We start from the raw sequence: 26,459 nt of genomic DNA on the forward strand, positions 1-26,459 counted from the left end.
TCAAGTAAAGAATGCACAAAATAGATGATCAATGCACTAATGAAAAGTGGCACACTAACCGACTCAAGGAAAACAATATATCCGCATGAACAAGGTAGCCACCCGAACAGATAGCCGAGTAAGCGTTTCTTCGCGCAAAGCAATAAAGGGGTCATCGCGACCGCAACGGAATCGCCTTACAAAACATTTATGTTTATTATGATACAAAGTCAACCATGTTATTAAATAAGCTGCAAAATCCAAAACAATGTTTGAGTATAAATAAAGTCGATTTTGAGCTGGACGAGGAGACGCAGTCCGATAAGCAAACCAAACGCTTCGTGTTTCTATTCAAGAGCTTTGAGTGTCCCCCTACCCAAGGTAAGGCCTCAAAGTCTCCAACATTCCAGTATGGGAAAACTCTTCTAGATTTCCAACGATCGCCTGGACGATCAAAACCTTCTGCCGAAGTAAAACCATTTTTAATAACCTAATAGACGGGCACGATAATAAAAACACACATCACAAAATTTAGATAACAATCTTACCTTTAGAACAGCTCATCTTTCAAAAGAAATAATTGACAAATTAAATGTAGTTTTAAAGAAAAATAACAATGTCTTTTATAAACCCGATACTAAACTAACATATGGAACTAACATTGAATGCAGCATTAACACAGCTAACGATATTCCCATTCATCAAAAGATTTATCCATATCCAAGAGCTAGATCCAATAGATGATATGGGAGCAATAGATGATATGGGAAAAAATGTTACGTTTATATTGATGACGTCATTGTCTTTGAAAAAATTTTTATCGAACACTTATGTCATTTGAATACAATTTTACTAACACTAAACAAAGTAGGATTTAAAGTGCAATTGGATATATCCGAGTTTTTACGGTCAGAAGTAGAATTTTAGGATACATTATTTCGTCAGAAGGAAAAAAACCAAACATCAAAAAAATTGAAACAATAGATAATTGTCCAGAACCTAAAAAATTGAAAGATCTTCGGGCTTTCTTAGGTCTAATGGGATATTATAGACGATTTGTCAAAGACTTTGCTAAAATTGCTAAACCCTTGACAAATCTTTTAAGAAGGGAGGAATCATCAAAGTCTCTCTCTTCTACTAAAAAAGTAAAATTTGGATTTAATGAAAAAGAATGTTTTGAGAAAATGAAAAAAAATTAACTTCTGAAGATGTGTTGATTTATCCTGATTTTAAGCAACCTTTTATTTTGACAACAGACGCATCAAATTTTGCAATTGGAGCAGTGCTATCGCAAAGAAAATTAGGAAAAGATCAACCTATTCATTTTGCTTGAAGAACTTTAACAATCACAGAAGAAAAGTACTCAACGCCGGAAAAAGAGATGCTTGCAATTTTTTGGGCATTACAAACCTTTAGGAATTATTTGTACGGTGCAAAGTTTAAAATATTAACTGACCACCAACCTTTAACTTTTGCGTTATCACCAAAAAACACAAATGCTAAATTGAAAAGATGGAAAGCTTACTTGGAAGAGCATGACTATGAAGTGTTGTATAAACCTGAAAAAACAAATGTAGTGGCAGATGCTCTTAGCAGAATTACGTGCTCAATGACTGCTACTCAACATTCAGCTGAAAACAGCGATGATTTCTATATACCTTGTACAGAATCACCAGTGAATGTTTTCAATCATCAAGTAGTAATCAAAGAAGGTTCCCAAATTCCACTCTATGAAATGCCTTTCCGTGGAGTTTCAAGATATACAGTTTACTTGAAGGAAATTAACGGAAAAACATTATTACAAGTGCTTAACACATACTTCAACAAAGTTGGCATCAATGGCTTATACACAACCGAATCTGTTATGGAAAAATTACAAGAAGTCTTTAAAAAACATTTCAGTAATTTTAAAGCATTAAAATTCAAATATTCTCAAAAACTGTTAGAATATGTTCAAAAAGAAGATGAACAGTTAAATATTATAAAAGAAGAGCACTATAAAGCACATCGTGGTGCGGAAGAAAATAAATAAAAAATATTTATTAAAATATTTCTTTCCTAAACAAATTCAACTAATAAAACAATTTATAAAAAAATGCCAAATTTGTAATGAATGTAAATGTGATCGGAACCCGATAGAATTTTCAGTTTAAGAGACACCAATTTCCGACGCTCCATTTGAAATCGGTCATATTGATATACTATTTCTAGAAAAATATTCCTTTGTTACATATTCGATAAATTTTCAAAATTTGCCCAAATTGCTATTATTTAGTCCAGATCGGCCGTAGATATATTGCCAGCTCTAAAACAAGTTCTATTAAAATATAAACCCCCAGAAATTTTGGCCATGAATGGAGAAAAGCATTTTTATCTGGAAAATTTCAAATGTTTTTTGATGCACACAATATAACTCCATACATCACAGCAACTGGCAGAAGTGAAATGTATGGTACAGTGGAGGGATTCCATTCAACAATTCTTGAGTTGTATAGAATTACCAAGATAGAAAATCCAAATCTTTCTGTAATAGACTTGATTCAAATTGCATCACAAAAATATAATTCATCAATCCACTCCACAACTAAATTTACACCATTTGAAGTAATAATACCATCAACACGTACACCTGACATAGTCAGACAAATACGCAAAAATCTTAAACAAAAACATGCATTAGAACAAACTAATAAAAAAGAAAATTTGTGAACCATCGAACCAAATCAAGAAGCCTATGAACGAACAAGAAGAAGAACAAAACATGTAAAGAAATATCAAAAAATTAAAATCAGTCAAAATAACAACAGTACTGTAACCACTAATGACGGACGCAGAATACATAAAAATGACTTAAAAATTCGAAAATTATAATTTTGTTTCAGATTTTTGTCACACCTGTACTTTAAACTAACATTGACGAATGGAACTATCAGTATCACGATGACGGATGGAACTATCAGTACGAACTCAACCCATACTAATATTCAATCAAGGCTTGGCAAGAATTAGAACAATTTACAAATATTATATCCATCACTTAGACGTACAAAGTATCAAATAACAAGTCTCAGAAATTAATTCAAATTTAATTCTTTGCACTGACGGTGTCGATGCAGCCGAACTGATTAAAATCAGGCTAAAGGAATTAGACGCACATTTTAAAGGTATTGAACAGATAAGAAGATATAAAAGATGGGACATCATTGGGACAATCTGGAAATATATAGCAGGAACACCAGATGCAGAAGATTTGAAAATTATCAATCAGACCATGAATAAATTAATAGAAATCAACAATGAACAGATAAGGATAAATAGTTTGCTACGTTTACAAGTAGAAGAAGCCGTAAATAAAACAAACGAGGCATTATCTATTTTTTTGTCAGGATCAACAAAAATGCATTTGATTAATATGTTATTTCACTTGATTTTTCTTGCACAAAAAATGGAACAAATCACAGACTGCATAACTTTAGCACGAATAGGAATACTTACTTACTTACTTATCAGGCGCTACAACCGCTTGGCGGTCTTGGCCTGCTCCAGGAGAAACCGGAACCGCTCGCGGTCGAGCGCCGTCGTCTGCCAATCGTTGATCCCGGCCTTTTTTACTGACGCATCCACGCCATCACTCCATCTCAGTTTGGGCCTACCACGAATCCTCTGTCCATGTGGGCAGCCTAAAAGGACTTTACGGGCTGAGTCGTCCGGTGCCATTCTAATGACATGACCGGCCCACCGGAGCCTGGCGAGTCTAATTCGTTGCACGACAGTGAGGCTATCGTACAGTTCGTAGAGCTCGTCGTTGTATCGGTTCCTCCATTGTCCTTCCACACATACGGGGCCAAAAATCCTTCTGAGCATCTTCCTCTCGAACGCGGCTAAGAGGGTTTCGTCAGTTTTGGACATGGTCCATGTCTCAGAGGCGTATGTGAGTACTGGAACTATGAGTGTTTTATATAGTTCCAGCTTCAGCCGTCGCGACAGGTATTTTGAGTGGAGAAGTTTCCTCAGGCTGTAGTATGACCGGTTGGCTGCCAGCACCCTTGCGCGTAATTCAACTTCTATGCTACTGTTGGTGCTGACTTTTGACCCAAGATAGGTGAAGTTTTGGACGACTTCAAAGGTTCGCTCACCTATCTGTACGTCACCCCTGCGTAGACTCGCATTAGTATTTGTTAGCAGGGCCGCTGACGGTGCCACCATCATTTTGGTTTTTGCCTCGTTAATCTCCAAACCGAGGTTCTCAGCCGCCTGCTCAATCCGTTTGTAAGCCTCTGCTACATAGGAGAGCCGCAAACCAATGATGTCTATGTCATCAGCGTATGCCAGAATCTGGATTGACTTGTAGAAGATGGTCCCCGAGGTTTCCACTCCTGAGTCTCGGATGGCCCTCTCTAGCGCCAGGTTGAAAAGGAGACAGGCAAGCCCATCGCCCTGGCGCAGACCCTTGGTGGTAGCAAAGGGCCTTGAGAGTTTTCCATCCACCATCACCTGGCATGTGACGTTGGTCATGGTCATTTTAACAAGCCTGGTAAGCTTGGCCGGGATTCCAAAAGAACTCATTGCGTCGTAAAGTTTTACCCTGGCTATGCTGTCGTATGCGGCTTTGAAGTCTATGAAGAGATGGAAAGATTGGAGCTGTTGCTCCGCCATCTTCTCCAAGATCTGCCGCATGGTGAAGATCTGGTCAGCGGTTGATTTTCCTTTTCGGAATCCCCTCTGATAGTTTCCCACTATCTCTTCTACGAATGGGACAAGTCTCTCTTGCAAGACTAAGGAGAAGATCTTATAGGCGGTATTCAACACCGTAATACCCCTGTAATTGCTGCACTGTAGTCTGTCTCCTTTCTTGTATATGGGATAGATGATACCAAGATTCCAATCACAAGCACCTCCGTTTTTGATCAGTTCGGCTGATATTCCGTTGGTGCCGGGTGCTTTATTATTCTTCAACCGACGGATTGCTTTTCGGGTTTCGTCCATGCATGATATTATCCGCTAGTGAAGCCTCTAGCTGTTCGTTGAACTGATCATTTAGCAATTCATCAAAATACTGAGCCCATCGCAAGAGGACCTCTGGCTGGTAGCTGACCAGATTTCCATCCTTATTTCGACAACAGGTCACCTTAGGTATAAAGGTTTTTCGATGACCTGCTATCTCTTGGTAAAACTTTTCCTGGGCCGTATCGCACTCTGATTCCTTGGAGCTCCTGCACTCGTTGTTCTTCCCACTGATGTTTCTTGGTGCGGTGTACTCTTTTTTCTTCTTGTCTGAGCCGTATGTAATTCTCTGCGCATGCCCGCGTTCTATGCCGCTGCTGCATTGCTCGGTATGCGCAGTTCTTACATTCCGTCACAAGTCTACATACGTCGTCAAACCAGCCAGATTTGGTGTTGCCCCGACGTGGTAGCAGTGTGGATTTTGCACAGTTCAATATCTTTTTTTTAGAGTGCTCCACCGTTCGCTCTAAGTGTCGTATGGAGTTGCTGGTAATAGAGACTCACCTAAAGCGGATTCGAATGCCTGTTTGACTTTAGCGTCCTTTAGGGAGTCCGTGTTGAGCCGGGCCTGCATTTTTCCCTCATCCCCTTTGGCACGGGCACGGGCGATTCTGCAACGTATCACTAAGCCAACCAGATAGTGATCGGAATCGATGTTGGCTTCTCTATAGGTTCTGACGTTTAACAGGATCGACTGTCTTCGGCGGCTTATCAGCACGTGGTCGATCTGGTTAGAGGTGGCTCCATCTGGGGACACCCTAGTAACTTTGTGGATGTCCCGACGCGCAAACTTGGTACTTCCCACAACCAGATTAGTTGCTGCTGCAAGTTGGACCAATTTATTACCATTGTCATTATTGTGCTAATGTAGACTGTGATCACCAATGTTTTGGCGGTACATTGGCTCCTAACCGACTTTTGCATTGAAGTCCCCCAAGATGATTTTTAAGTCCTGCTTAGGGCACTTATCAACGATTTTCACGAGGCGGCCGTAGAAAAGGTCCTTCTCCTCTTCGTCTTTATCTTCGGTAGGGGCGTGAACGTTTATGAGGCTAATGTTGAAGAATGCGCAGGGTGCATAGCCAATCATTTACAGCCTTGAAGTCGATGACCTCGGATTTTAGCCGCGCACCTACGGCGAAACCTGTTCCGAGCATATGGTGGCGGTCGTGGCAGCTGTAGTACATATGGCATCGTTTTTCACCACGTTTGCTTAGCACACCATTCCCTGGCCATCGTATTTCTTGTAGTGCTACAAGGTCCATGTTCAGTGTGGCTAGGGCGTCATCTAGTTGCTTCAAGGCTCCGGCTCTGTGCAGAGTGCGTACGTTCCATGAGCCCATTATCATTGTCCGGGGGCGTTGCAGGGGTCGGTTACCATTGAGTCCAGTTGGAAAATTCTCCTTGTTGCTTTCCGTAGTCGTATTCTTACTCGAGGCAGGGTGACTGGCCCCGCGCTCGAGCCCCCAGTACCTCTGGAGGGCCTCGGGACAGTTTAGTTTAGCGTCTGGCTGTCCCCCCGACGTTCAGACAGCCCGATTACCCGCACTGCCCACCCTCCTCCTGTTAAGCCATGCGCCACCATCCGCCCAAGGGGTTGGAACCAGCCCGTTTACCCAAGCTTAGATATACGATGATAAATGTTACCGCTCTGCACGTCGATGACGTGACGGAATAGGAGTTGGAAAGGAGAGCCTGTGTAGCCTTCTAGAGGCGTCGGATCCTAACCCATTAACAGAGCAATCCAATATTACTGCCGTTAAATCGAATCGAAATCCGGAATCATATGAAAATGATAAACATAACCACCGAACATCTCCAAGATCTTCATCTAGAAACAAGAACAATTTTGGATAATATATCGACTCACACAGCCCGGTCCGTCAACTAGCAGCTCCGTACACCTTATCACCCCTCAATCTAAATCATCACAAACAACTCTTGATCGATTTTATTCGAAAATAGCTCCAACACTCTTGACCTTCATAATCCATGGATACCAGCCATGTCTCCATATTTTACCAAAATGTTCGTGGATTGCGCACTAAGACAACTGATTTCTTCACTGCTACTTCTGTATGCGACCATGAAATTATTGTGCTCACTGAAACTTGGCTTGCTGAACCGATTTTTTCGTCGCAGCTGTTTGATAATCGCTTTCAAGTGTATCGAACTGATCGTAGCAATCGCAATAGTTCGAAAAAAAGAGGTGGAGGTGTTCTCGTCGCAGTTTCATCTAAACTCATCTCGTCGGAATGCTTCAAAATAATTGACTCGTGTACCGAAAGCTTATGGGTCCGTGTGTGCACGCAATCTTGCTCACTACTAATCAGCGCGGTTTACTTCCCCCCTGGTATGAGTGATAACGAAAGCATAGTAAGAGAGTTTCACTCCTCTCTTCGTCCTATCGCTTTAAACCATCACCACGCAACGCTGTTATGTTACTGGGTGACTTCAATCAACCTGCGCTTCATTGGTCGCCAACAGATGAGGGTTTCACTGTCCTTGAGCACTCCCGTTCAAAACTTTCGCCGACGTTTGCTACTCTTTTGGATGAGCTTAATTTCCTGGGACTTTACCAAATACAAAATCATGCCAATCCGTTCGGCAAATTTCTATACCTTATTTTTGCTAATGAAGTTATCCTGAACGCTGGCTATTGTATTAACATTTCTGCGGATTACCTGGTACTACCAGATGCTTACCATCCATGTCTGAATGCTGTAATCAATATTAATACACCCTGTGCAACCCAGAGAACAATACTAAATTCGTCATACACATACAACTTCGCTAAAGCTAACTACACTAAAATGTCCAAGCTATTGCAGGCCTTAGACTGATCATTCTGCACCTCAAACGTTGACATAGATGCGGCAACTCATCTGTTTATTTCCAATGTGTCCGGTGTATTTTCAAGCTGCTGCCCAAAACAACAATTTCGAATTATGTATCCTGCATGGTGTAATCGATCTTTAAAGTCGCTGAAATCTGCCAAAAAAAGAGCATACCGTCTATTTAAGAAAACTGGTCTGGACAGTGATGAGGCCAGTTTCCACACTATAGCCAACCGTTACAGGCGGACGAATCTTACATTATACTCCAAATATACACACAAAATGCAACAAAAACTGTATGCGCATCCCAAAGCATTTTGAAGATTAGCAAATTGCAAACGTAAACAGGCTACTTTACCAACAAGCATATACCTCAACGATAAGCAAGCGTGTACGCCACGCGGTATTTGCCAGCTTTTTGCTTAAAAATTCGAAAGTGTCTTCTCCACGGATATTATCAATGATTCTATTATCAAACGAGCTCTTGACACAGTACCACACAACGTTCTTGAGTTCTCGTGGCGCAACGTAAATGTTACACCTTCAAGCATGAAAGCTGCTGCTAAGAGGCTTATACCTTCGTACAAACCTGGCCCTGATGGTATACCAACTTGTGTATTAGCTAAATGTTTAGACGCTCTATCTATCCCGTTGGCGAACTTACTTATAATGTCCATTCGTCAGTGTAAATTCCCAACTACTTGGAAGTACTCATACATGACACCGATTCACAAAAATTGATCTAGAAATAATGCTAACAACTATAGAGGCATAACCTCCCTGAGCTCAAGTGCAAAATTATTTGAGTTAATTGTCCATGACGCTTTAATGAATTCCTGCAAAAGCTACATATCTGACTTTCAACATGGGTTTATCCCGAAGCGGTCTGTGTCTACAAACCTGGTTCAATTGACCTCTGAGTGTTTCACGTGTTTGGATTCTGGTAGTCAATTGGACGCAGTGTATACTGATTTCAAAGCCGCATTTGGTTCTATGAATCATACCTTGCTACTAAACAAACTAAGGCATTTAGGCTTATGTGGCAATGTGGTGACTTGGTTCCAAACCTATCTTGACCAACGTTTTTATAGTGTTAAAGTGGGGAATACTATCTCAAAGGTATTCTCAAGCTCTTCTGGTGTCCCACAGGATAGCAACCTTGGTCCGCTGCTCTTTGTCTGATTTATTAACGACTTGCCTCTTGCAATCCCAGGACAGACGTTTCTAATGTATGCTGACGACATTAAAATATACTCTGCGGTTAATAGTTATAACGACTGTACTAAACTACAAAATTCTCTTGACAAATTCTCATCCTGGTGCTCAACGAACATATTAATTCTATGTATAGAGAAATGTAGTACTATTAGCTTTACACGTAAAAAGACAGCCTTGGTATTCGACTACTGTCTTCATAGTCAGCATCTTTCACGGAATGACACTATTCGCGACCTTGGCACCTTACTTGACGTTAAACTTATGTTTGATGACCACTACGAAACTGTGATAGACAAGGCTAACCGAATGTTAGGATTTATTTCGCGTAACGCCAAGGATTTCAACGATCCAGTTTTTTTGAAAGCTGTGTACTCTGCTCTGGTTCGATCTCTACTGGAATATAACTCAATCACCTGGACGCCCCATTCGGATAGATGGAGTAGCAGATTGGAATCGGTGCAACGCAAGTTCAGTAAAATGGCTATACGCAGTCTTCCGTGGATGAACTCTAAACCTGACTATTTTGTTCGTTGTTCGCTACTAGGATTACGGCCACTCTTTTTTAGGCGCCAAGTCCCGCAAGCTCTGTTTATCCATAAATTACTAAAGGGTGAAATTGAAGCGCCACAGCTACTACCAGCTATTCATCTATATGCTCCCGAGCGATCCTTACGTAGCAGGGAGCTTCTAAAGTTACCACGTTTAAATCGTTCTTTCGCGGAAAGTTCTTCACTGACTGCAATGTGCGCAGCATATAATAGATATGGAAGTCAGTTGGATTTCGCCGGTAGTACCCCAGAAATGAAAAAGAATTTATTGTTCAGTTGGTGCAATTGTGTACAAAATTTAATGGAGGTTCTTTTAGATGTTGATCCGTAGAACCTGATATTATTACAAATAACTAAATAAACTAGTGCTCAGTGCATCTGCACCGAGAATGGTCGACGCCCGTGATCATATTGATTTTGCAAAATTCCTTCTGGAAAGCGGCCGAAAAAGGGGCAATTTTATACCGCACCACAAAGAGTTAGTAAGTGGAGATCATGCGACAAAAAGATTGCACTAGTTAGCAACAGTGCGAGAACCGTCAATGTTGCGATGTTTATGTTAGCAACAGTGCGAGAACCGACAATGTTGCGTTAATAAGAAGAAGGGACCACCGATGTTTCGTTAGCCATCAATTTATGTTTATATAAACAATATCAAGAAATAGTTCATCAGCAAATAATTCATAAACAATTCTTCAGGAAATAGTCAGAACCGGGTGGTCCACGAAGTCCATTTTACACTAGAAGGATTATTTCAATATAAATACAGCCAGGAGATTCAATAATAAAAGACAAATCCAATTTGACACCACAAAAGATTACATCTCGTTTGTTGAAAGATCCGAAGAGATACGGTTGTAAGGCGGATGTAAGAAGCAGAAAAACTTAACTCGCGCTACACGGAGCGGAATCTACGGGAGTGCTTCCAGCGTATTGCTGGTGCTAGCCTGTTGACGTGCTTCCCGAATGAAGTGCGTTATCGCGTGGGTGCGGTGTTGGAACGGAGTTCTTACTTTGCGGAGGAGGCTTGTCGGAGGCGCTTGGAGGTGTTGGCACAGGTGCGTCATCCGATGGTGGCTTCGCTGATAGCGGTGTCGTACGATTCGGCTTTCAAACAAGCCACATTACTGATGGAACTGTTCGATTTTACGATCTTCGATTTCATCCACAAGATGAATAAGCGCCTGTTGCTGATGCACGCCGTGACTGTTGTCCAGCGGAATGTTTCTGCCGTGGGCTACCTGCAGGAGTGTGGTTATGTCCTCTTGAACATCTCGAACAGTTGCATCCTAGTGAGACGCTATCCATACTCCGTCTCCGGCTAACGTCGTTCGAGCTGACCACTGATGCGGTCTCGGATGCGTTACAGTGTGCGATTGAACAACGCTACGGCAGCACGTCGTCGTCTCGGAGCTCCATGACCTCAAAGCAGCATGATCAACCGTCGTTTGGTGACACTAATGGATACGACTGCCGGGCAAGCCGGTTCATACCGGTATGCAAAGAGTACCTGGACGAGTTCTCGTCGTTGTTCTACGTCGCTCCAGAGTTGCTCGTACCGAAGACAACCTTTGTCTATCCGAGCAAAGGCGCCAACGTGTATTCGATCGTACTGCTGGTGTGGGAGATTCTATACGAATACGTTCCATTCGTGGTGTATAGCCGAGCGGATCAGAAGATCACTACGTATGCGCGGTTGATCAAGAACGACGAGCAGTTCCTGCGTAACAAATACCGCAAGTCATCGTTGGAAACCTGGGAGAACCGTTACAGACCACCCGGTGGCCAACCGTCATTTAGTGACATCAATGGATACGGTTACCGGGCAACCCGGTTTCTACCATACTGCGAAGAATACCTGGAGAAGTTCTTGACGTTCTTCTACTTCGCTCCAAAGCTGCTCGTACCAAAGGCAACCTTTGTCTATCCGATCAAAGGCATCGACGTGCACTCGATCGTACTGCTGGTGTGGGAGATCCTACACAAATACGTCCCATTCGTGGTGTATTGCCGAGAGAACCAGAAGTACCACACATTTGTCGATCCACCGTCACCGATGTTCGAGAAGGAACGCATTGAACGCTTCCGGCAGATTTTTGAGGATGGCCCAAGGGATTTGAGTAACCGGAAGATGACCATGGGCAACGTTGTGGACCTGCTGGACTGCTTGCCGACCGAACCGGGTATGGAGATGAACGGCACGTACGACTGGCTGGCGGAGGACTATGAGGAGCGCATAAGTTCGACGGAGGGGCTGCTGACAAACGCCATGAACGACGTTCGGAAGCAAAGTACACACGTTGAGAAGACGGACAAAATCTACTTCCAGACGAAGGAGTTGGAGCTGATCGTGAACTCGCGATCGTTGGCAGACGTTCCGGTTGAAGATGAAGCCGATTCCCCATTAACTCCAAATCACTTCATTTTAGGAAGTTCAAACGGAAGCAAGCCACCGTTCGATGATTCCATCCAAATCACACGTAGGTCTTGGAAAGCAGCACAACGGTTCACAGATATATCCTGGAAGAGATGAGTGAACGAATACCTACCGACGCTGAAAAGAGGATCCAAGTGGTATCAGCCGACCAAGACGCTTGAAGCGGGGCACTTGGTATTGATTGCGGATGGAAACAACCCGAGAAACTGCTGGCCTAGGGGACGGATCGTCAAAGTGCGTCGTACGATCTACAACCAAGTGCAGCGCGTTACAGTACAGACGTCAGCGGTATGGTAGAAAAGCCAGCCGTAATCATTGCACGCTTGGACGTCGGCACAACGAAGGTAAACCACTAAAGCAGGTATACCAGTGGGGAGGATTTTGCTGCGCAACCGTGCCGACGGACCGCGTGAATGTACTTTTTATTAAGTACAGTGTTGACAGGAGCATAGGCAGACGTCCAGTCAAACGAAGCACTAAAGCGAATCACGAGGTTGGAATAAGGACAACGACCCGGCAATAACCGACGGCCATCGCGGGAACGACAGTATTTAAAGAGCGAGCTTGAGCGGGCTAGTTCTCTTTTAATTTCTCCGTTAAAGATAAACCGTGATTTTTAAACCTCTCTGTATAACAAGAGCGTTAGAGAAAATAAATTCTTGCGGTTACCGAGGAGCCGACAAGTTGCATCCGCTACAATGGTTCAAAACTCATACTCACATTTCCAAGAACTGATTAAATATCGTTACAACTTACTATTGTAATCGATCCATTTGAAAATATATCACTTGTTTGACAGGGAATTGATCTTCGATTCAGCTGTATTGACCGGGACTATAACCATATCTAATTAATTATTACACACAAAAATGTCACTGATACTGCAAAGTCTTACAGTCTTACACTAGCGGTCGCCTACTCGAACTGCTTCGATTGGCGGATCCCATGCCAAAGCGTGGCGGGTTAGAATTTTATACAAACTGTAACCCACGTATTCTGCGGTTGCTGTCTGTGGACGAGGAAGCGAGTGTCTTGGTTACGATGACGTCGAAAAAATGGATATTTCTAAGGAAGCTATTCGTATAGCGGCTTCCAGAGTTTGCCAGGAGCTACAAAATCTGGAAACGAGCCGTATCTCTGTAGATGACTTTGGCCATGCTGAATCTGCCATACTGGCAGCCGAAAAGGCTCACATGGGGCTGTGGGTAAATCAGGAGCTGCGCAGCATAGACCATTGGGCATTTGTGCCACAACTTCAGCTGTACTATGAACCAGAGCTCCCGTGCGACTCGAATGGATAGCGAATTGGACTGGCGAAAGCTGAGGCACAAAATCTCGCCCGTCAACTATAAGAAACTCCATCGAACCTCATGACACTGTGGTGCGAACGTGGAGGTCAAAGGACGTGGATAGGCCGAAAATGAGGCGATGACGTCATTTCTAACGTTAGCCAAGGGATCCTGTGAACCTCCAATATTTCTGGAGCCGCTAGCCGAGGCATTGCTGCACTTAAACTCCCCGTGAACATTCGCGCTTTGATTCCGCTTTGCGAGAGCATGCTTGGTAGCAACGCCATGAAACCAGGCGACGTTATAACAGTCAAAAATGGAAAGAGCATTGGAATAGTGAAAACGAGCAACGAAGCTTCACTCGCGCTGATAGATGCGCTGCTATACGCGAAGCACTTTGGCCCGAAGTTCATCGTGGACGTTTCCACCATCTCTAAAGCCACCATGGAATCCTTTGGCAGAGTGTGTTGTGCTGTGTTCACTAACTCAGAGGAGCTTTGGGAACGCATGCAAAACGCCAGCATTCACACCGGTGATCGTGTTTGGCGCCTGGCGCTCTGAGATTATTTTACCCAGCAAATATGCTCAGCCGAGCACGTGGATGTACAAAACATGGGTCAGGGCGAAGGCGCCAACAGCTGTAAAGCTGCGGCTCTTCTGCGAGAGTTTCGTCCTTGTGGAAAGTGGATGCACATCGATGCGCTAAACGTGATGAAGACGAAAGGTACCGAATACCCGTACTTTCGTAGAGGCGTGACAGGACGACCAACACGCACGCTAATCGAATTTATCGCGCAGAGTGTCGTCCAGTGTGGAGATTGCGGAAGCAGCGGAATCAAGAAGGAAAGTCAACAGATGCGGCAATAAGTTGGCTGTTGTACAAATTATGCTAGGAAGCAAATCAATTTGGTTTTCTCTAAGGATTGACGTGGTACCAGCTCATTGTCAGCAAAATCGCGACAGGTCTTTTGTAGCATTTGATGTGTATCCGGAATCGCAAAAAAACAGACAATGGAATGAGAACCAACCAAACAGCGACCTGCAGAACGGAGCAGGGAAATTATTACTGAGTTGTTCACAGGTCAACGTCCATAACGAACATCACCACATGCTGATATGGGCAGTGAGATGAACCATGATCCCAGCATCCGAATAGGAAAGGCATAACTCTTACACATTTTCACGCAAGAACGCAGAGCGAACATCTTGGAGGTAGTAATTTTGGTTGTACTACACAGCGAGTGAATAGTTTATTTTTACATGAAATGAAAATTTGTAAACACTGTAAAGAACTTTGTATGGAACGGATTTTCTACATTTTGTTTTGTTTAGGTTGTGTCAAGTGATTGTTTTGGTTTCGTTCGAAGACAAACTGCAGTAACTACATTTGAACTGCTGTAATAAGTTTAAACCCAGTTTAAACCAGAAATTATGCTAGGAAGCAAATAAATGTGGCTTACTCTAAAGATTGACTCCACACCACGTCAATCCTTAGAGAAAACCAAATTGATTTGCTTCCTAGCATAATTTGTACAACAGCCAACTTATTGCCGCATCTGTTGACTTTCCTTCTTGATTCCGCTGCTTCCATAATCTCCACACTGGACGACACTCTGCGCGATAAATTCGATTAGCGTGCGTGTTGGTCGTCCTGTCACGCCTCTACGAAAGTACGGGTATTCGTTACCTTTCGTCTTCATCACGTTTAGCGCATCGATGTGCATCCACTTTCCACAAGGACGAAACTCTCGCAGAAGAGCCGCAGCTTTACAGCTGTACATCCACGTGCTCGGCTGAGCATATTTGCTGGGTAAAATAATCTCAGAGCGCCAGGCGCCAAACACGATCACCGGTGTGAATGCTGGCGTTTTGCATGCGTTCCCAAAGCTCCTCTGAGTTAGTGAACACAGCACAACACACTCTGCCAAAGGATTCCATGGTGGCTTTAGAGATGGTGGAAACGTCCACGATGAACTTCGGGCCAAAGTGCTTCGCGTATAGCAGCGCATCTATCAGCGCGAGTGAAGCCTCGATGCTTGTTTTCGCTATTTCAATGCTCTTTCCATTTTTGACTGTTATAACGTCGCCTGGTTTCATGGCGTTGCTACCAAGCATGCTCTCGCAAAGCGGAATCAAAGCGCGAATGTTCACGGGGAGTTTAAGTGCAGCAATGCCTCGGCTAGCGGCTCCAGAAATATCGGAGGTTCACAGGATCCCTTGGCTAACGTTAGAAATGACGTCATCGCCTCATTTTCGGCCTATCCACGTCCTTTGACCTCCACGTTCGCACCACAGTGTCATGAGGTTCGATGGAGTTTCTTATAGTTGACGGGCGAGATTTTGTGCCTCAGCTTTCGCCAGTCCAATTCGCTATCCATTCGAGTCGCACGGGAACTATGGTTCATAGTACAGCTGAAGTTGTGGCACAAATGCCCAATGCTCTATGCTGCGCAGCTCCTGATTTACCCACAGCCTCATGTGAGCACCTTCGGCTGCCGATTCAGCATGGCCAAAGTCATCTACAGAGATACGGCTCGTTTTTTCGATTTTGTAGCTCCTGGCAAACTCTGGAAGCCGCTATACGAATAGCTTCCTTAGAAATATCCATTTTTTCGACGTCATCGTAACCAAGACACTCGCTTCCTCGTCCACAGACAGCAACCGCAGAATACGTGGGTTCCAGTTTGTATAAAATTCTAACCTAGCCACGCTTTGGCATAGGACCAGCCAATCGCAGCAGTTCGAGTAGGCGACCGCTAGTGTAAGACTGGAATAAAAAGTTAAGCGTATAAAAAATAACCCGATAATAAAACAGCTTCACAGATTATCTCATTGTACTTAGCCGCTGTAGAATACGTGGGTTACAGTTTGTATAAAATTCTAACCCGCCACGCTTTGGCATGGGATCCGCCAATCGAAGCAGTTCGAGTAGGCGACCGCTAGTGTAAGACTGTAAGACTTTGTAATATCAGTGACAGTTTTGTGTGTAATAATTAATTAGATATGGTTATAGTCCCGGTCAATACAGCTGAATCGAAGATTAATTCCCTGTCAAACAAGTGATATATTTTCAAATGGATCGATTACAATAGTAAGTTGTAACGATATTTAATCAGTTCTAGGAAATGTGAGTACGAGTTTTGAACCATTGTAGCGGATGCAACTTGTCGGCTCTTCGGTAACCGCAAGAATTTATTTTCTCTAACGCTCTTGTTATACAGAGAGGTTTAAAAATCACGGTTTATCTTTAACGGAGAAATTAAAAGAGAACTAGCCCGCTCAAGCTCGCTCTTTAAATACTGTCGTTCCCGCGATGGCCGTCGGTTATTGCCGGGTCGTTGTCCTTATTCCAACCTCGTGATTCGCTTTAGTGCTTCGTTTGACAGGACGTCTGCCTATGCTCCTGTCAACACTGTACTTAATAAAAAGTACATTCACGCGGTCCGTCGGCACGGTTGCGCAGCAAAATCCTCCCCACTGGTATACCTGCTTTAGTGGTTTACCTTCGTTGTGCCGACGTCCAAGCGTGCAATGATTACGGCTGGCTTTTCTACCATACCGCTGACGTCTGTACTGTAACGCGCTGCACTTGGTTGTAGATCGTACGACGCACTTTGACGATCCGTCCCCTAGGCCAGCAGTTTCTCGGGTTGTTTCCATCCGCAATCAATACCAAGTGCCCCGCTTCAAGCGTCTTGGTCGGCTGATACCACTTGGATCCTCTTTTCAGCGTCGGTAGGTATTCGTTCACTCATCTCTTCCTGGATATATCCGTGAACCGTTGTGCTGCTTTCCAAGACCTACGTGTGATTTGGATGGAATCATCGAACGGTGGCTTGCTTCCGTTTGAACTTCCTAAAATGAAGTGATTTGGAGTTAATGGGGAATCGGCTTCATCTTCAACCGGAACGTCTGCCAACGATCGCGAGTTCACGATCAGCTCCAACTCCTTCGTCTGGAAGTAGATTTTGTCCGTCTTCTCAACGTGTGTACTTTGCTTCCGAACGTCGTGCATGGCGTTTGTCAGCAGCCTCTCCGTCGAACTTATGCGCTCCTCATAGTCCTCCGCCTGCCAGTCGTACGTGCCGTTCATCTCCATACCCGGTTCGGTCGGCAAGCAGTCCAGCAGGTCCACAACGTTGCCCATGGTCATCTTCCGGTTACTCAAATCCCTTGGGCCATCCTCAAAAATCTGCCGGAAGCGTTCAATGCGTTCCTTCTCGAACATCGATGACGGTGGATCGACAAATGTGTGGTACTTCTGGTTCTCTCGGCAATACACCACGAATGGGACGTATTTGTGTAGGATCTCCCACACCAGCAGTACGATCGAGTACACGTTGGCGCCTTTGCTCGGATAGACAAAGGTTGCCTTCGGTACGAGCAACTCTGGAGCGACGTAGAACAACGACGAGAACTCGTCCAGGTACTCTTTGCATACCGGTATGAACCGGCTTGCCCGGCAGTCGTATCCGTTAGTGTCACCAAACGACGGTTGATCATGCTGCTTTGAGGTCATGGAGTTCCGAGACGACGACGTGCTGCCGTAGCGTTGTTCAATCGCACACTGTAACGCATCCGAGACCGCATCAGTGGTCAGCTCGAACGACGTTAGCCGGAGACGGAGTATGGATAGCGTCTCACTAGGATGCAACTGTTCGAGATGTTCAAGAGGACATAACCACACTCCTGCAGGTAGCCCACGGCAGAAACATTCCGCTGGACAACAGTCACGGCGTGCATTAGCAACAGACGCTTATTCATCTTGTGGATGAAATCGAAGATCGTAAAATCGAACAGTTCCATCAGTAATGTGGCTTGTTTGAAAGCCGAATCGTACGACACCGCTATCAGCGAAGCCACCATCGGATGACGCACCTGTGCCAACACCTCTAAGCGCCTCCGACAAGCCTCCTCCGCAAAGTAAGAACTCCGTTCCAACACCGCACCCACGCGATAACGCACTTCATTCGGGAAGCACGTCAACAGGCTAGCACCAGCAATACGCTGGAAGCACTCCCGTAGATTCCGCTCCGTGTAGCGCGCCTGAAAGAAGTCATCCGACGGGTGAATACACTTGCTCCACTTCTGTAGCGAATCCAGCTTCAGCATTTTGTCCTGTGGGGCGTTCTGCAGCGCGAACTGTGCCAGCTGTGCATCGATCTCTTACTGCCCGCTTACCAGTAGCTGTTCGACGCTCTCCAGTTCAAGCTGATTCACAGTCCGGTGGTCATCGTCAGCGTACTCTTTGAATGTGCTACCGTTCCAACAGTCCAGATTCGTAACGATCCGTGTCGATTGGTCTTTCAGCACGCTAATTGCTTCCGTGATGATGCCTTTCGAGTCATCGTGAAACGCAGTCGTTTGCATGAGCTGGAAGTTGTCATTGACCAGCTGCTCACAGATATTTGTCTCCGCCAATTTGTCCTGTTCGGGTGCTGTGAGTTCCTGGGAGGAGTCGCGTTCAGCTCACCCTTCGTTTCAGTCGTGGTGTCCGCGTTGTCACTAATCGGAAGCACGTAATCCCCTAGATCACCGTGCTTGTTCTCGATTGTCTGGTAGGAGAGTGATTTATGCTGCTACTTAGACGCCGGAGATTCAGAATCGGAGGTCAAGCTCAGCCTCAGTGATCCTCGGAACGCACGTGATGAGATGACGTACTCATCGTAGATCAAAGAAGAGTTTAGCTCGTACTTCATATAGGGCCCAGTCAGTGGTGAATTCGAATCGCTGTGTGTCAGTAGAAAATGTATCTGAATATTGAGATTTTCTTAGTAACTCGACAGACCAAAAACCAGCTCACACAGCTGATCGTTTCAAAACAGAGAGTCCAGTGCATGTTCAAATAAGAGATAGAGTAAACGCCGTGCGACACTCAATAGCATCGGACGGTGAGTAAGCTCACTTTTTGGTGAAGTATAGAAGAGGCAGTGAGTGGAAGTGAGAGCAAAGAGTGAAACGATAGTTTTGACGGAGAATTTTCTGTTGTGGATGAGAGGGGTAGCTAGAGATAGAGTGACAGTGGTGATGAATGCTGATGACTGACAGGGGAATATAAAGTAGACAGTAGATAGAGTGAGATCGCAATATTATACCCGTAAATTTCTCGAGTCGAACGGTTACTACGGCTTGATTTTCGACTCGAAAGCAAGCTTAGTTTTGTTCTAGTCGCAAGCCGAAAAACCGCGTGGCTGTCAACTTGGGTAGGTGCCCGTCGAAGCAACACAAACACAGCGATTCGGACTCACCACTGACTGGGCCCTATATGAAGTACGAGCTAAACTCTTCTTTGATCTACGATGAGTACGTCATCTCATCACGTGCGTATCGAGGATCACTGAAGCTGAGCTTGACCACCGATTCTGAATCTCCGGCGTCTAAGAAGCAGCATAAACCACTCTCCTACCAGACAATCGTGAACAAGCACGGTGATCTGGGGGAATACGTGCTTCCGATTAGTGACAACGCGGACACCACGACTGAAACGAAGGGTGAGCTGAACGCGACTCCTCCCAGGAACTCACAGCACCCGAACAGGACACATTGGCGGAGACAAATATCTGTGAGCAGCTGGTCAATGACAACTTCCAGCTCATGCAAACGACTGCGTTTCACGATGACTCGAAAGGCATCATCACGGAAGCAATTAGCGTGCTGAAAGACCAATCGACACGGATCGTTACGAATCTGGACTGTTGGAACGGTAGCACATTCAAAGAGTACGCTGACGATGACCACGAGACTGTGAATCAGCTTGAACTGGAGAGCGTCGAACAGCTACTGGTAAGCGGGCAGTAAGAGATCGATGCACAGCTGGCACAGTTCGCGCTGCAGAACGCCCCACAGGACAAAATGCTGAAGCTGGATTCGCTACAGAAGTGGAGCAAGTGCATTCACCCGTCGGATGACTTCTTTCAGGCGCGCTACACGGAGCGGAATCTACGGGAGTGCTTCCAGCGTATTGCTGGTGCTAGCCTGTTGACGTGCTTCCCGAATGAAGTGCGTTATCGCGTGGGTGCGGTGTTGGAACGGAGTTCTTACTTTGCGGAGGAGGCTTGTCGGAGGCGCTTGGAGGTGTTGGCACAGGTGCGTCATCCGATGGTGGCTTCGCTGATAGCGGTGTCGTACGATTCGGCTTTCAAACAAGCCACATTACTGATGGAACTGTTCGATTTTACGATCTTCGATTTCATCCACAAGATGAATAAGCGTCTGTTGCTAATGCACGCCGTGACTGTTGTCCAGCGGAATGTTTCTGCCGTGGGCTACCTGCAGGAGTGTGGTTATGTCCTCTTGAACATCTCGAACAGTTGCATCCTAGTGAGACGCTATCCATACTCCGTGAAGCTAACGTCGTTCGAGCTGACCACTTACAGTGTGCGATTGAACAACGCTACGGCAGCACGTCGTCGTCTCGGAACTCCATGACCTCAAAGCAGCATGATCAACCGTCGTTTGGTGACACTAATGGATACGACTGCCGGGCAAGCCGGTTCATACCGGTATGCAAAGAGTACCTGGACGAGTTCTCGTCGTTGTTCTACGTCGCTCCAGAGTTGCTCGTACCGAAGACAACCTTTGTCTATCCGAGCAAAGGCGCCAACGTGTACTCGATCGTACTGCTGGTGTGGGAGATTCTATACGAATACGTCCCATTCGTGGTGTATAGCCGAGCGGATCAGAAGATCACTACGTATGCGCGGTTGATCAAGAACGACGAGCAGTTCCTGCGTAACAAATACCGCAAGTCATCGTTGGAAACCTGGGAGAACCATTACAGACCACCCGGTGGCCAACCGTCATTTAGTGACATCAATGGATACGGTTACCGGGCAACCCGGTTTCTACCATACTGCGAAGAATACCTGGAGAAGTTCTTGACGTTCTTCTACTTCGCTCCAAAGCTGCTCGTACCAAAGGCAACCTTTGTCTATCCGATCAAAGGCATCGACGTGCACTCGATCGTACTGCTGGTGTGGGAGATCCTACACAAATACGTCCCATTCGTGGTGTATTGCCGAGAGAACCAGAAGTACCACACATTTGTCGATCCACCGTCACCGATGTTCGAGAAGGAACGCATTGAACGCTTCCGGCAGATTTTTGAGGATGGCCCAAGGGATTTGAGTAACCGGAAGATGACCATGGGCAACGTTGTGGACCTGCTGGACTGCTTGCCGACCGAACCGGGTATGGAGATGAACGACACGTACGACTGGCTGGCGGAGGACTATGAGGAGCGCATAAGTTCGACGGAGGGGCTGCTGACAAACGCCATGAACGACGTTCGGAAGCAAAGTACACACGTTGAGAAGACGGACAAAATCTACTTCCAGACGAAGGAGTTGGAGCTGATCGTGAACTCGCGATCGTTGGCAGACGTTCCGGTTGAAGATGAAGCCGATTCCCCATTAACTCCAAATCACTTCATTTTAGGAAGTTCGAACGGAAGCAAGCCACCGTTCGATGATTCCATCCAAATCACACGTAGGTCTTGGAAAGCAGCACAACGGTTCACGGATATATCCAGGAAGAGATGAGTGAACGAATACCTACCGACGCTGAAAAGAGGATCCAAGTGGTATCAGCCGACCAAGACGCTTGAAGCGGGGCACTTGGTATTGATTGCGGATGGAAACAACCCGAGAAACTGCTGGCCTAGGGGACGGATCGTCAAAGTGCGTCGTACGATCTACAACCAAGTGCAGCGCGTTACAGTACAGACGTCAGCGGTATGGTAGAAAAGCCAGCCGTAATCATTGCACGCTTGGACGTCGGCACAACGAAGGTAAACCACTAAAGCAGGTATACCGGTGGGGAGGATTTTGCTGCGCAACCGTGCCGACGGACCGCGTGAATGTACTTTTTATTAAGTACAGTGTTGACAGGAGCATAGGCAGACGTCCTGTCAAACGAAGCACTAAAGCGAATCACGAGGTTGGAATAAGGACAACGACCCGGCAATAACCGACGGCCATCGCGGGAACGACAGTATTTAAAGAGCGAGCTTGAGCGGGCTAGTTCTCTTTTAATTTCTCCGTTAAAGATAAACCGTGATTTTTAAACCTCTCTGTATAACAAGAGCGTTAGAGAAAATAAATTCTTGCGGTTACCGAAGAGCCGACAAGTTGCATTCGCTACAATGATTCCAAACTCATGCTCACATTTCCAAGAACTGATTAAATATCGTTACAACTTACTATTGTATTCGATCCATTTGAAAATATATCACTTGTTTGACAGGGAATTGATCTTCGATTCAGCTGTATTGACCGGGACTATAACCATATCTAATTAATTATTACACACAAAAATGTCACTGATACTGCAAAGTCTTACAGTCTTACACTAGCGGTCGCCTACTCGAACTGCTGCGATTGGCTGGTCCTAGGCCAAAACGTGGCTAGGTTAGAATTTTATACAAACTGGAACCCACGTATTCTGCGGTTGCTGTCTGTGGACGAGGAAGCGAGTGTCTTGGTTACGATGACGTCGAAAAAGTGGATATTTCTAAGGAAGCTATTCGTATAGCGGCTTCCAGAGTTTGCTAGGAGCTACAAAATCTGGAGACGAGCCGTATCTCTGTAGATGACTTTGGCCATGCTGAATCTGCCATACTGGCAGCCGAAAAGGCTCACATGGGGCTGTGGGTAAATCAGGAGCTGCGCAGCATAGACCATTGGGCATTTGTGCCACAACTTCAGCTGTACTATGAACCAGAGCTCCCGTGCGACTCGAATGGATAGCGAATTGGACTGGCGAAAGTTGAGGCACAAAATCTCGCCCGTCAACTATAAGAAACTCCATCGAACCTCATGACACTGTGGTGCGAACGTGGAGGTCAAAGGACGTGGATAGGCCGAAAATGAGGCGATGACGTCATTTCTAACGTTAGCCAAGGGATCCTGTGAACCTCCGATATTTCTGGAGCCGCTAGCCGAGGCATTGCTGCACTTAAACTCCCCGTGAACATTCGCGCTTTGATTCCGCTTTGCGAGAGCATGCTTGGTAGCAACGCCATGAAACCAGGCGACGTTATAACAGTCAAAAATGGAAAGAGCATTGGAATAGTGAAAACGAGCAACGAAGCTTCACTCGCGCTGATAGATGCGCTGCTATACGCGAAGCACTTTGGCCCGAAGTTCATCGTGGACGTTTCCACCATCTCTAAAGCCACCATGGAATCCTTTGGCAGAGTGTGTTGTGCTGTGTTCACTAACTCAGAGGAGCTTTGGGAACGCATGCAAAACGCCAGCATTCACACCGGTGATCGTGTTTGGCGCCTGGCGCTCTGAGATTATTTTACCCAGCAAATATGCTCAGCCGAGCACGTGGATGTACAAAACATGGGTTAGGGCGAAGGCGCCAACAGCTGTAAAGCTGCGGCTCTTCTGCGAGAGTTTCGTCCTTGTGGAAAGTGGATGCACATCGATGCGCTAAACGTGATGAAGACGAAAGGTACCGAATACCCGTACTTTCGTCGAGGCATGACAGGACGACCAACACGCACGCTAATCGAATTTATCGCACAGAATGTTGTCCAGAGGAATGGAAGCAGAGTAATCAAGAAGGAAAGTCAACAGATGCGGCAATAAGTTGGCTGTTGTACAAATTATGCTAGGAAGCAAATAAATTTGGTTTTCTCTAAGGATTGACGTGGTATCAGCTCATTGTCAGCAAAATCGCGACAGGTCTTTTGTAGCATTTGATGTGTATCCGGAAGCGCAAAAAAAAACAGACAATGGAACGAGAACCAACCAAACAGCGACCTGCAGAACGGAGCAGGGAAATTATTACTGGGTTGTTCACAGGTCAACGTCCATAACGAACATCACCACATGCTGTTATGGGCAGTGAGATGAACCATGATCCCAGCATCCGAATAGGAAAGGCATAACTCTTACACATTTTCACGCAAGAACGCAGAGCGAACATCTTGGAGGTAGTAATTTTGGTTGTACTACACAGCGAGTGAATAGTTTATTCTTTACATGAAATGAAAATTTGTAAACACTGTAAAGAACTTTGTATGGAACGGATTTTCTACATTTTGTTTTGTTTAGGTTGTGTCAAGTGATTGTTTTGGTTTCGTTCGAAGACAAACTGCAGTAACTACATTTGAACTGCTGTAATAAGTTTAAACCCAGTTTAAACCAGAAATTATGCTAGGAAGCAAATAAATGTGGCTTACTCTAAAGATTGACTCCACACCACGTCAATCCTTAGAGAAAACCAAATTGATTTGCTTCCTAGCATAATTTGTACAACATAATTTGTTCCTTCTTGATTCCGCTGCTTCCGCAATCTCCACACTGGACGACACTCTGCGCGATAAATTCGATTAGCGTGCGTGTTGGTCGTCCTGTCACGCCTCTACGAAAGTACGGGTATTCGGTACCTTTCGTCTTCATCACGTTTAGCGCATCGATATGCATCCACTTTCTACAAGGACGAAACTCTCGCAGAAGAGCCGCAGCTTTACAGCTGTACATCCAGGTGCTCGGCTGAGCATATTTGCTGGGTAAAATAATCTCAGAGCGCCAGGCGCCAAACACGATCACCGGTGTGAATGCTGGCGTTTTGCATGCGTTCCCAAAGCTCCTCTGAGTTAGTGAACACAGCACAACACACTCTGCCAAAGGATTCCATGGTGGCTTTAGAGATGATGGAAACGTCCACGATGAACTTCGGGCCAAAGTGCTTCACGTATAGCAGCGCGAGTGAAGCTTCGTTGCTCGTTTTCACTATTCCAATGCTCTTTCCATTTTTGACTGTCATAACGTCGCCTGGTTTCATGGCGTTGCTACCAAGCATGCTCTCGCAAAGCGGAATCAAAGCGCGAATGTTCACGGGGAGTTTAAGTGCAGCAATGCCTCGGCTAGCGGCTCCAGAAATATCGGAGGTTCACAGGATCCCTTGGCTAACGTTAGAAATGACGTCATCGCCTCATTTTCGGCCTATCCACGTCCTTTGACCTCCACGTTCGCACCACAGTGTCATGAGGTTCGATGGAGTTTCTTATAGTTGACGGGCGAGATTTTGTGCCTCAGCTTTCGCCAGTCCAATTCGCTATCCATTCGAGTCGCACGGGAGCTCTGGTTCATAGTACAGCTGAAGTTGTGGCACAAATGCCCAATGGTCTATGCTGCGCAGCTCCTGATTTACCCACAGCCCCATGTGAGCACCTTCGGCTGCCGATTCAGCATGGCCAAAGTCATCTACAGAGATACGGCTCGTTTCCAGATTTTGTAGCTCCTAGCAAACTCTGGAAGCCGCTATACGAATAGCTTCCTTAGAAATATCCATTTTTTCGACGTCATCGTAACCAAGACACTCGCTTCCTCGTCCACAGACAGCAACCGCAGAATACGTGGGTTCCAGTTTGTATAAAATTCTAACCTAGCCACGCTTTGGCATAGGACCAGCCAATCGCAGCAGTTCGAGTAGGCAACCGCTAGTGTAAGACTGGAATAAAAAGTTAAGCGTATAAAAACTAACCCGATAATAAAACAGCTTCACAGATTACCTCATTATACTAAGCCGCCGTTGAAGTGAGAACTCCGATGTCCAGCCGATCGTTTTCATCGGTGTACACACCGAGTATTAAGCCACTAGATGCCGGATTCGAACATTGTCCAGTAATTTTGCCATCATGTTGAAGGTATGGAGATGCCTGGCACTGAAGCGATTTCACATGTGGCCTTAACATTTGTCTTAAAATTCCGCATGACATTTTTGTAACTTTTTGTTTCAAAGCGCGTAAAAAAGTTTCGACTGACTCTGTTGAAAGGCTAAACCAACTGAATATTTCTCTCATATAATGACTACTTATATATTTTGCTAAGATGTTTTTCTCATACAATGTCTACTGAGATGTGTGGTGCTGTAGCAGGAAATCTTTGGAAAAGAAAAGAACAACTTTTTAGTCTGCAAAATATTGATGTGGTAGTTTTTTTAATGGTTAAAACATTTAGCTATGTAATATAAAAGGCTTTTTAAATTTATTCCTATTCATCCAAGATCATTTGTACTCTCGCGAACAGACGACACGTTCGAAATCTTTATCGCTTGCACACTTAAACTCTGCATTGAAAACGGAACTATGAGGTTTTCCCATTTGTCATACAAACAGCCAGAACAACTGGAA

The 26,459-nt window shown here is 45.2% G+C and overlaps 4 pseudogenes; 2 read left to right on the plus strand and 2 right to left on the minus strand.

The window, feature by feature from the left end:
- The first annotated feature begins 11,003 nt into the window (after positions 1-11,003).
- Positions 11,004-14,179, plus strand: LOC128724273 (cytosol aminopeptidase-like; annotated as a pseudogene).
- A 677-nt stretch (positions 14,180-14,856) lies between these two features.
- LOC128724274 (uncharacterized) lies at positions 14,857-19,151 on the minus strand (annotated as a pseudogene).
- Positions 19,152-20,736: 1,585 nt separating this feature from the next.
- On the plus strand, positions 20,737-23,907 carry LOC128724275 (cytosol aminopeptidase-like; annotated as a pseudogene).
- A 654-nt stretch (positions 23,908-24,561) lies between these two features.
- On the minus strand, positions 24,562-26,045 carry LOC128724276 (cytosol aminopeptidase-like; annotated as a pseudogene).
- Positions 26,046-26,459: the final 414 nt, after the last annotated feature.

This window comes from Anopheles nili, chromosome 3 (genome assembly GCF_943737925.1).
Source record: "Anopheles nili chromosome 3, idAnoNiliSN_F5_01, whole genome shotgun sequence".
NCBI lineage: Eukaryota > Metazoa > Arthropoda > Insecta > Diptera > Culicidae > Anopheles > Anopheles nili.